Here is a 12,401-nt window from a genome sequence, read left to right on the forward strand (position 1 = left end):
GCAGAAAAAAAATATCAGGTTCTATATAAAATATTGACGTTTCGGAGTCTTGACACACGACTAATCATTGATCAAAGTATGGAAAAAACACTAAGTTTTTTCAAACAAAACTTACTTCGGGCACCTTTTCAACCCCTAAAATGACGATCTGAACGTCTACGTATCCTTGATGTATTGAGCCTACATTATTGTACGCAGAAAAAAATATCAGGTTCTATATAAAATATTGTCGTTTCGGAATCTTGACACACGACTAATTATTGGTCAAAGTATGGAAAATAACACTAAGTGTTGCAAAAAATAAAGTTGGCCAATTTTTTTTTTGTACTGTTTATATAACGCAGTAAAATACTGCGTTATACAAAAAAAAAAAATGGTACTTCAATAACGCAGTAATTTACTGCGTTATAGAAAGATTTTTTTTTTTTGGTACTTCTATAACGCAGTATTTTACTGCGTTATAGAAGTACCAAAAAAAAAAAAAAATATTTTCTATAACGCAGTAAAATACTGCGCTATAGCACTTAACGGCTCCGTCTCCGTTAGTGCTATAGCGCAGTATTTTACTGCGCTATGGGTATTTTTGTAACTTTTTTTTTTGTTGGGGGTATTTTGGTTCAAAATGTTTTTTTGGGGGCATTTTGGTTCCGGACTCTTGCTGTTAAGCTTTTTATAATCATATTTTTTTAACAAATTTTTTAACCTCTAGTTCATTGACTTCTTGCTCCCTTTTCTTAGTTAGTGTTTGTTTAGCTAACTCTAAAAACAACGAGTGTAAGATCTATTTACCACAAACAAAAGTAAATAATATTTTATTATAATTGAAGTTTAATTATTTTAAATACTCATGTAATAAAAATTAATTCGAGATACACCTCTTTTTTTTAAAAAAAAAAAAATCAAACATTTACCCCACTTATACTATGAGAATAGTGACTCTCTATGGGGTATGCCGTAACTAAATGTATTTATTATCGTAACTAAATGTATTTATTAAAATATAAATTAAAATTATAAATAACACAAATTACTTAATAAAAAATGTCAACTATTGTTATTAACTTTCTTGCACGTTAGGCAGCAAGTTATTTTAGTTATATTGAATTATAATATTTTATTATATAAGAATTCCTCATCTTTATTTTCTTTATTTATTATTCCGCTTCAAAATTATTTGAAAATTATTTATTCTGATACAATTTCATTTGCGTAATATTTCTTAGGAAGTTTATTTTTTTGTTTGAAAAATTGGGAATACATCACTATAATTAAGATTTTTTAGAAAATTGTTTTTGCCAAATACGTTAAAATTCTAGTTATCTTTCCATTAAATACTCATATAATAAGAACTAATTTGAGATATACCCTTGTATTTTAAAATCAAAGGTAGGATTTTCACAGTATAAGTGGTGTAAATGTCCGATTTTAAAATATAAGGTATGTACCTCGAATTAATTCTTATTTACATTAGTATTTAGTGTAATTAATCCTCACTTATATAAAAATTATTTACTTTGGTAAACAGATCTTAGAGTCGATTGTTTTTAGAATTAGCTAAACAAACATTAATTAAGAAAAAACCAACAAGCCAATGAACAAGAGGATAAATAATTTGTTAAAAGATAATTATTACAAAGTAAGAGAATAAATACTTTCTATAAGAATAAATGTTTTTCATAAATATCAAATACATACTTTGGTAACAATTTGTTAAAAAATATTCTTATAATATTAGAAGATAAAATAATACTCCCTCCATTCACTTTTACTTGTCTAGAACTTTGCACATTTCGTAAGAAATAATAAATAAAATGCATAAATTTATCACGATATTCATATTAATTGATGTAAATTTTTAATGGCTTGAAAATGATTTGAAATGAGTAATTATTACTATGGGTAAAACATGAAAAAAAAATTATCTTCTCTTAATATACTAAAAGACAAGTAAAAGTGAAAATATATTTTTAGAATATTGAATAAGTAAAAGTGAACGGAGGAGTATTAAAAAATGGGAACTTTTGCGAATGCAAACGGTTCTAAAACTCACCCGCGTCTCAGCCCTTTTCCGAATTGAGGGTATTTTTGTCCAAATAAATTTATAGATTAAAGATAATTATTGTTTACTACTACTCTATTGTTTACTGGTTAGCCGCCAATCCCTCACAAAACATTCAGTAAAGAAAAAACGGAACTTGTTATATTCCTTAAAACCCTTGGCTCGCACACACAGCTTCACAAAATTCGCCATGGGCAGTGCTTCGGATAGTGATAGCAGCCCAAAGTTAGAAAAGCTTTCAGTTTGGGATGTCCAAAGGGGAAATTGCCACCTCACCTTCAACTCCCAAGGACTCGTGTTCCCACTAATGTATGTAAAAACCTCCCTTCTTGATGATTGTTGTTGTATTGTGTTTTTCACTTTTCTACTTCAGAATTTAGATAATTTTTTTCCCTGAGTTTCACCCCTCTAACATGTATGTAATAATAATTTCTCTTTTATATAATTTTTTATGCAACGGAGGCGGGTTGTGCCAAAGGGCAAGTTGCCCCCTCCCCTTGAGCTCCAAAGAACTCGACTTCTCTGTGCTTCTTTAGCTCCCACTAATGTAAATCTCTCATCTTGTTTTTATTTTTTTTCTCCGTTTTCTTGATGAAAGTTATTGTGGTGTGCTTTTTCACTTTGCTAGTTCTGAATGGAGATAATGATTAAAAAACACAGATGAACTACTCCGTCCCCCCCCCCCCCCCCCCCCAATTTATGTGATATAGTTTGACTAGACGCCGAGTTTAACAAAGAAAGGAACACTTTTGAAACTTGTGGCCTAAAACAAATCATAGATATCTGTGTGGCCTTAATTCATCTCATTAAGGGTAAAATGGGAATTTTAGAGGTAAATTATTGCTAGATATAGAAAAGTGTCATTCTTTTTTAAACATACTAAAAAGGAAAGAGTGTCATAGTATCATTTTTTGCGAGTTTCACACCCAAACTATCAACTGTTACCTTTTTCAACCTGAGCTATCACCATCTGTGTATTAAAACACACCTAGTTGAGTAGATGGTGATAGTTCAGGTACGAAAAGGGAACAACTGATAGTTGGCCTAGTCAGTTTTGAGGTGTGTTTTAGTACATAGATGGTGATAGCTCAGGTAGGAAAAGGGAACAACTTATAGTTGTCCTAATCAGCTTCGAGATGTGTTTTAATACATATATAGTGATAGTTTAAGTAGGAAAAAGAAACAACTGATAGTTGGGGTGTCAAACTCGCGAAAAAGTGATAATTCAGGTGTGTTTTTGACCATTAACTATTAAGAATTTGAGGTTTCCTTTACTGTTCTTATATTTGTTTTGTTTTATTTGTTTTCTTTTGGGGAGTGAAGACAGAGAAGGTACAATACTCAGGCGCCTATGCATCTATGGGTGTTGATAATAGCGTGCGCTTTGAGCAATTCCGCAATAACTTCAAAGTGGAAGTTGTGAGACTTGATGAGGACGAATTGGAGTTTGACATGATTGGTATCGATCCTTCTCTTGCCAACGCATTTCGTAGAATCCTCATTGCAGAGGTGCTCACCCCTTTTCGTGTTTTTTATCCCCACTTTTCTTCAAGGTTTCTGAATTGAATTTGTGCCGTGGTTAGGTTTTGTTTTATTGTTTGTTTCGTGCTTTTAGATAAATTTATGAAGCTATTCATTGACTTAGTGGGGCTACATGGTAAAATTTTATTACTAATTGTTTTTTTTTTTTTTTTTTTTGATAATACAACAACAACATACCCTGTGTAATCCCACATGTGGGGTTTGGGAGGGTAGAGTGTGTGCTGGTGATAAGTAAGGTAAATAGATGAAAACCTGCATCAAGTGAATGCTGGTGATTAGAAGCTATTACAAAAAAGAGCCTTACTGACTGGGAAGAGAACTAATAAAATCGAGCAAGGACTCTACATCCTGTGTTTCATGTACATCTGTCATATTGCTCCAGAAAGAAAGCGTAGAAATGCAAAGAAAATTAAGACTAATTACATTTTCCATTTTGTCTCAAAAATTTCTAGTTTGACGCTAGTTTGAGGTTATTTCCTGCTTATCTATCAACATGATGAACTCAATGATTGGGACATATGTATTTTTATTCCTCATAATAGATGCTGGCTTGTTTTGTTCCTCTACTTGAACTCTTGCTTGAATTGTGTCGGGCATTTGAGATGTTGATTAAGTTCATTTATTTCCCTTGGTTGTCATGCAGGTCCCGACCATAGCTATTGAAAAAGTTCTTATTGCAAACAATACGTCCATTATCCAAGATGAAGTGCTCGCTCATAGACTTGGTCTCATCCCAATTAAGGTCGATCCTAGGCTTTTCCAGTATATGTCAGGTATTAGATCTTCTTGTAGTATCGTATGTGTAGTTATACTATTGAGTTTCCTTTTAATCCCCCTCCCCACTTTTCTCAAATAAATGGTTTGCTTTTGATGGGAATTATGATGGCTAATTACCTTGTTTTTTTCCCTTCCAGAAAATGATGTCCCTAACGAAAAGAATACAGTTGTTTTCAAACGCCATGCTCGTTGTAAAAAAGGCAGTGAACGACTAAGAGGTACTATTATATGCTTATATCATGAAAATTTTCTCATCATTTATTTTTGCATTATCTGTTCATTCATGTGTGTGGTTCTCCATTTGATTGCCACTAGTCATGCGGGCTAATCAATTTTTCTTCCTTTCTGTGTAAAAAATTGCAGTCTTGTCCAGTGAGCTGAAGTGGTTACCCAATGGAAGTGAATTGATACTAGCAACAGAAAGTCAAGCATCAAATTCGAGTGCAAAACCAAAAACTTACACTTCATTCAACTGTAGTCAAGATACTTGACCAGAATTCTCGAATGACCCAATTGCCCCCAAAGATGCAGATATCATTGTAGCCAAACTCAGACGTGGTCAGGTAGACTTTGTGCCTTGTATGTTCTTCTTTGCTTCTTTCTGTTGAAAAAGAAAACAGAGGAAGAAAACTATTAGAGCAAATGTTTGAATTGTCAAGCATTGTAGTATTGCTATTTGATCATCAGCTCTATGCTCTTTTATTATTTCACAAACTCTTTATAGGTGCACTTTTGCTAGTGCTTTTGTATCCTTTTCCCGCTTTGCATATTACTAAGTGATGATACTGCTAGACAACCATTTGATACAGAAGTTTTGAAGATCTAAAATACCTATATCACCGTTTAACTAAGATTCACAAAATTGTACCAACAACTTTTGACTCTTTGTATGTAGTGCACTCACTCATTCCACAAAATTTTGTTAGTGCTTTCTGGTTTGAACTTAAATGCTAATACATATTTGTCTCTGTTAAACAGAAATTTTACCTTTACAAAATGTTTAGTGGTAATTTTTTTTAGAATTAAGGTGTTTAATTTACTTCTGGGGTATTTTTATGCCTCCTTTGTAGGAAATCGAGCTAGAAGCTCATGCTGTTAAAGGCATGGGTAAGACACATGCAAAGTGGTCTCCTATGGCTACCGCTTGGTACAGAATGCTTCCTGAGGTGACTAGGGATTTTTTCACAATATTCAATTTGATGTATATAGAATACCTTCTGACTATTAGCTTTCAGATTTCACTTCTTAAATTTGAACTCTAGCATATTTTTTGGTAAATGCTGGGTTTTGATCTTTTTGTTTGCGTGCTGAAGGTTGTATTATTGCGAGATATTGAAGATGATGAAGCAGAAGCACTTGTGAAGAAGTGTCCGGTTAAGGTGTTTGACATCGAAGATGTGGGTAAAGGTATAGCGACATATATGTCAGTCCTTGATTTAATTAGGTCACCAATTGCAGTGTTCGAAGCGGAAAAGCTGAAGCAATATTGATCTTTCCACTGTTTCTAACAAGCATTAATGTATAGGTAAAAAGAGGGCAACTGTTGCACGACCAAGGGCTTGCACACTTTGTAGGGAATGCATCAGAGAGGAAGGGTGGGACAAGAATGTAGCATTGAGACGTGTAAATGACCATTTCATCTGTAAGTTGCAGAGACCTCCAAAACCTCTTGGCATATCCTTTAAATAGAATAATATCTGTATCTTTGTTCCCTTAGTATCTGGTTTCTTGTGAGCTTAAATTCAAAATTTTTGGAGTGAATAGGTTAAAAAAACCCAAAACTATCATTATTTTGCGAGTTTCATATCTAAACTATTGGGTGTTCATAGAACCAAAAATATACCCCGGAGGAAAATGACATGCTACGTAAACATCAAGCTCCAAAAGCTTCTCCAAAGAGTTCCAAGTGGCAGTACATATGAATAAACATTGAGAGAATAGGTTAAAAGTTAAAACCCCTCCAAACTATCACTGTTTTGCGAGTTTCGTAGCTAAACTATTGGGTGTTCACAAAACCCCCATAAACTCAATGTGTCAGGTTGACTCATTTTAAGACTTATTTCATCCCCCCACACCCTCAGCAGGTTAACCCAAACATTTTGCCATATATTCAACCGGCGGTTTTTAATCTAAAGGCAGTTATAGTCCAGGGGGTAATAGGAACACCCAATGGTTTAGGTATGAAATTCGCAAAATAATGATAGTTTAAGGGGTTTTTAACACATTGACTCAGTTTATTGAGTTTCAATTTCTGTTTGGATTATTGAGGTAACTCTGATGAGATAATGATAATAATATATTACTTTGTCCAAGAAAATACTGGTAGTAATATATTAGCATTTTTTAATTGATTATAACTGATTAATTTTATTTCAGTCCGTGATGTGCTTAGAGACTTTAGGGTATTAAGAGGTTAACCTGAATTTACTCATCACATCGAAATTCTGCATGTTGAAGCGTTAGGTTAAGTGTAATATGTTAGAATTTGGTGCATATTTTGAAGTTGCAGAATGAAATAGATTCTTATGCTTCAGGTTGATTGTAACATGAGAAAAAGTCATGCATATTTTTCAGTTGCTGGATTAACGCAATTATGTGCTTCTTGGTGATAAATGATTTACCATTCCTTGGGGCTTGATCTTCGGATAAACTTGTGTTATTTCTTGTGAATTTTTCTAGTTACCATAGAGTCAACTGGAGCATTGCCACCTGAGGTGCTGTTTACTGAAGCTGTAAAGATTTTGGAAGAAAAATGTGAAAGGGTGATAACGGAGCTGTCATGATCAGGTCTAAAGTATATCTGGATACCTACTCCTTTCCTCAGAGCGAAGGCAAGAGTTCAGCTTGGTTTCTTATGTGTATGATAGTGCAATTTTCTCTTTTCATACATTCATATTTCCAAAGTTTTATTTGTCAATTGTCTTCGGACACATATAGACGGGAATGGTAAAAGTGGGTGGTGCTTGTATTCCTCACTGCTTGTCTTGGGAAACACAAGTACGCGACATGTTAATTTAAGTATCTAATTTTGTTGAGGATGTGGTAAAAACTAACAAGTTTATAGTTCCTCCTGTGTTTGTCTTGCTTTATTTTTGCTCCTTAAGCGAGAAATGGACAAAATGAAAGGTGTTTAAAGCTTTTTTCTCCTTTTATACATATTAGAACTGCTTTCCCAAAGATTGGACATCCAGTAAGGTTATTAGGAGTCATTTAGCCATAGAATTTTTTTCCCTTTTCCCAATCATTGTTTGGTTATACATTGGACTAATTTTTCGGTTAGTTTTCAAGATGAGTTTTTCAAACTAGTTTGACTAGTTTTTCAAGAGAAAAATCTTTTTCCACTCACAAAACTTCCAACTTAGTTTACTGGTTTTACGAAATTTTGTTTTCTAATCTTTTGCAATATAATTCGTTTCTTTTTCAGTCATTCAAGTGTGGAATAAATAATAATTCATCTAAGTTTCAGTAGTCTGAACAAATGCTTCATAGTTATGTCAGCGTGAGTTTACAGCTTACCACACGACCTGTTTGATTGAACGAATATATACAGAGTGAATTTTATACTGTATGGCAGTGGTAAAGCACCTGACAAGGGATGGCAAATTTTGTAAAATCTCTTCTATTCAATTATTTTCCAGACCTGAGTTATAGCAGAGTTAGCATAAAATGAGGTGATATCTTCACATTTTGAGATATAATAAACCCAAACATTTTGTAAAACATGTTATGATATGCTTAAGATTACACTATTCATAAATTTCATGATAACCATGACGACGCCCCTTTGTATTTTTGCTAAAGAAGATCATCATTTGGGCTCATATACTAAAACGATAGTCCAACAAATAGTTCATACACACTTGACACTTCTAACTAGGCCCATCATACAAAAATGGTCCAAGAAATTTGTCCATACAAACAAGAGGAGCATTCTTATTTCCCCTCTTATTTTCATAGGAATATCGTTCCAATATTGCAGTAAATGACTAAAGTGCAGTAAAATTGCATTTATAGCTCGAGAATAGGGATGCTTTGATTAAAAAAGAAAATGGGTGTGAACATAACTTTTTACAATCAGAATAACATGTTGTATCTTCATCTTACCAATTTGTAGATGAATTCAACCCTAAACAAACCTTTTTCTTGTATAAAAAATTCTTACCTTTTTTTTTTTTTGAGTTCTACGACGCTAAATTCATGACAAGCAAATCAATTATTTGGATATGTTGAAGCAATTAATTTTACACAATTGTTACCAATTACTTAAACAGGAGATGGTTTACAGATGGGGTCCAACTTACTACATCTATGAGCCAACCCAAGTTAATTAATTTTAGAGGAAATAACACAATTTTAAAAAGTAATTTTTAAAAGTTTCAACTATTTTCAAAATATTATATAAAAATAATTTATGTTAAGTTTTTAACTGTTAATTATAGGCACCACAATCACATGTAACTTGCCAACTTGGATCGGAAAGGTTTAAAATATTTGGTCCTAACAATACTCGTAAGGAGCATGCATCATTGTTCTTCGATCACTTTCATATCCACATTAAACACATAATTGTTCTTCGATCACTTTCGTGTCCACATTAAACACGACATCTATATATCTTAAATGCTTGAATTAAGAAGCTAGCTCGATGGAAAATATGGCTCTTTTAATTACACTCAGTTGATTCAGTAACCAATTAGAAAGATGGCAAAGTATTAATTGCTAGCAATACCTACATAGCTTGTCACTTACAACTGAATTTATCATCAATTTGCAAAAAACAGCTGGTGTTGGAAAATTGCTATTGGGTCGGGTCCACCCATAAGGAGTGCTAACTAGCTCGTTAACCCTTTAGCTAGTCCTCCTCCTCCTAAACCCTATTACTATCATATAAATATACCATTATGGGTGTAGGAAAAAAGGATGATTTTTCACAATAGAAAACGACTAGGGTTAGGATATAATCTATGCATAATCCGTTAGAGGAATATCTAGGTTGTGGACAAAGGGAGTTCATCCGCTTTGTGAGGATTCCTAACGATCAGTGACACGAGTCGTGGTTGCTGCATATCTGTTTCCGCTATGGAGAAACCTGAAAGTTTTCGAACTAGTATTTACGCTTCAAAATACTTCGTTGGTATTAGAGCCATAGTCTTGTGTTCTGATTGGAGACTTGATCGTATGCAATACGTGAAAATTAGGGTTTTTATGTTAATCTCGAATCTTAATTGCATTATTTCATGTCTGTAAATGCCTAGTTTTTAAATATTCAAAGAAAAAAAAAAGATGTATGATAGAGCCCTGTGATTGCAGTTTCCTATTCCTTCCTTCAGCCAGAAATTGGTTCAGTGGCCTTCTAGTAAACATGGTGAGTACTTTTACTTTCTTTATGTTGTGAATCTTTCTGCAAATGAAGAGAACCACCCTGGGCATCACTAGCCATTCAGAAATAGCTTGCAAATTACATTACAGAAAACAAGATATGTTACTGCAATTACTACTGTGCATTAAGGCGCAAGGAAAACATTGAACCCTTCATATAGTATTGTGTATTGGTGCCTTCAACTTCTCAACCGCTTTCCGTCCTCATATATAATTGATAAAATGAGATTAAGAAAGAAAAAGGATTACCTCCCACTTTCTTATTAGTTTAAGGGATTTAAAAAAAAAAAAAAAAATGTAGAGAGTCCGGAACCTAAATGAGCCTAAAAAAGAAGAAATGAACCAAAATACCCCAAGAAAAAAAAGTAATACCAAAATACCTTTAACACAATTTTTTATGCGTTATCTAAAAGTGAGTTAACGTCACCCGTTAAAATCCGTTACCCGAATTTTCTTTAAAAAATAAAATAAAAAAAGAAGTAACGCACTATTTTAGTGCGCTATGTAACCATGTCATATATACTTACAATTAGCGTACCCATTTCATTACTATGCAAAAGTTTCCATTTCTAAAATATATATTTTTTTGATAGCAAATCAAACTTCCTAAAATATTTATAATTAATTTTTTTCTAAAATATTTATAATATTAATTTAATGTTCTCATACCATAAGAACCTTTTAAAAAAAAATTATTCTCTTATCTTTGATATTTATGAAAAATTATTAATTCTCTTGTTTTATTTTATAATCATATTTTTTAACAAATTTTTTAACCTCTAGTTCATTGACTTCTTGCTCCCTTTTCTTAGTTAGTGTTTGTTTAGCTAACTCTAAAAACAATGAGTGTATGATCTATTTACCACAATAATTTTTTATTATAATTGAAGTTTAATTATTTTAAATACTCATGTAATAAAAATTAATTCGAGATACACCTCTTTTTTTTTTTTTTTTTAAATCGAACATTTACCCCACTTATACTATGAGAATAGTGACTCTCTATGGGGTATGCCGTAACTAAATGTATTTATTAAAAGATAAATTAAAATTATAAATAACACAAATTACTTAATAAAACGTGTCAACTATTGTTATTAACTTTCTTGCACGTTAGGCAACAAGTTATTTTAGTTATATTGAATTATAATATTTTATTGTATAAGAATTCCTCATCTTTATTTTCTTTATTTATTCTTCCGCTTCAAAATTATTTGAAAATTATTTATTTTGGTACAATTTCATTTGCGTAATATTTCTTAAGAAGTTAATTTTTTTGTTTGAAAAATTGGGAATACATCACTATAATTAAGATTTTTTAGAAAATTATTTTTGCCAAATACGTTAAAATTCTAGTTATCTTTCCATTAAATACTCATATAATAAGAACTAATTTGAGATACACCCTTGCATTTTAAAATCAAAGGTAGGAATTTCACAGTATAAGTGGTGTAAATGTTTGATTTTAAAATACAAGGTATGTACCTTGAATTAATTCTTATTTACATTAGTATTTAGTGTAATTAATCCTCACTTATATAAAAATTATTTACTTTGGCAAACAGATCTTAGAGTCGATTGTTTTTAGAATTAGCTAAACAAACATTAATTAAGAAAAAACCAACAAGCCAATGAACAAGAGGATAAATAATTTGTTAAAAGATAATTATTACAAAGTAAGAGAATAAATACTTTCTATAAGAATAAATGTTTTTCATAAATATCAAAAGATAAGAGAATACATACTTTGGTAACAATTTGTTAGAAAATATTCTTATAATATTAGAAGATAAAATAATACTCCCTCCATTCACTTTTACTTGTCTAGAACTTTGCACATTCCTTAAGAAATAATAAATAAAATACATAAATTTATCACGATATTCATATTAATTGATGTAAATTTTTAATGGCTTGAAAATGATTTGAAATGAGTAATTACTACTATGGGTAAAACATGGAAAAAAAAATATCTTCTCTTAATATACTAAAATACAAGTAAAAGTGAAAATATATTTTTAGAATACTAAATAAGTAAAAGTGAACGGAGGAGTATTATAAATATTTTAAAAGATGGGAACTTTTGCATAGTTTTTGAAATGGATACAGTTAATTCGCCCAGCCTAAGGTAGGCTTAGCTTGGATAGCGCACTAAAATAGTGCGTTATTTCATTTAGTTTTTTTTTTTTAAAGAAAATTCGGGTGACGGATTTTAACGGGAGACGTTAACTCACTTTTATATAACGCATAAAAAAAATGCGTTAAAGGTATTTTGTTATCACTTTTTTTTCTTGGGGTATTTTGGTTCATTTCTTCTTTTTTGGGGTCATTTAGGTTCCGGACTCCAATGTAGAAGGCTACTGGTGTAACAATGGTGATATGATTGAAAAACTTAGCCCTGTGGTAAAATGCATCCCTGTATGTTAGAGAAAACTAGAGATGGGATGGTTTAAACTTAACACTGATGGCAGTTTTGTGGATATTACTAACAGTGCTAAATAGGTGGCATTCTAAGAAATGAGGAAGGGGATCCAATAATGGCTTTTTCTATCTCTTTGGACTGTGAGAGTCACAATATTGCAGAAGCATTGGCTGCTGAGCATGGCATTGGATGGTGCATGAATCATGGCTTTGATAATGTGCA

General features: G+C 32.0%; 1 pseudogene; it reads left to right on the forward strand.

Moving 5' to 3' along the window:
* The first annotated feature begins 2,165 nt into the window (after positions 1–2,165).
* LOC132628213 (uncharacterized) lies at positions 2,166–7,444 on the forward strand (annotated as a pseudogene).
* The last annotated feature ends 4,957 nt before the right edge of the window (positions 7,445–12,401 follow it).

Source organism: Lycium barbarum, chromosome 2, assembly GCF_019175385.1.
Source record: "Lycium barbarum isolate Lr01 chromosome 2, ASM1917538v2, whole genome shotgun sequence".
In the NCBI taxonomy this organism is placed as follows: domain Eukaryota; kingdom Viridiplantae; phylum Streptophyta; class Magnoliopsida; order Solanales; family Solanaceae; genus Lycium; species Lycium barbarum.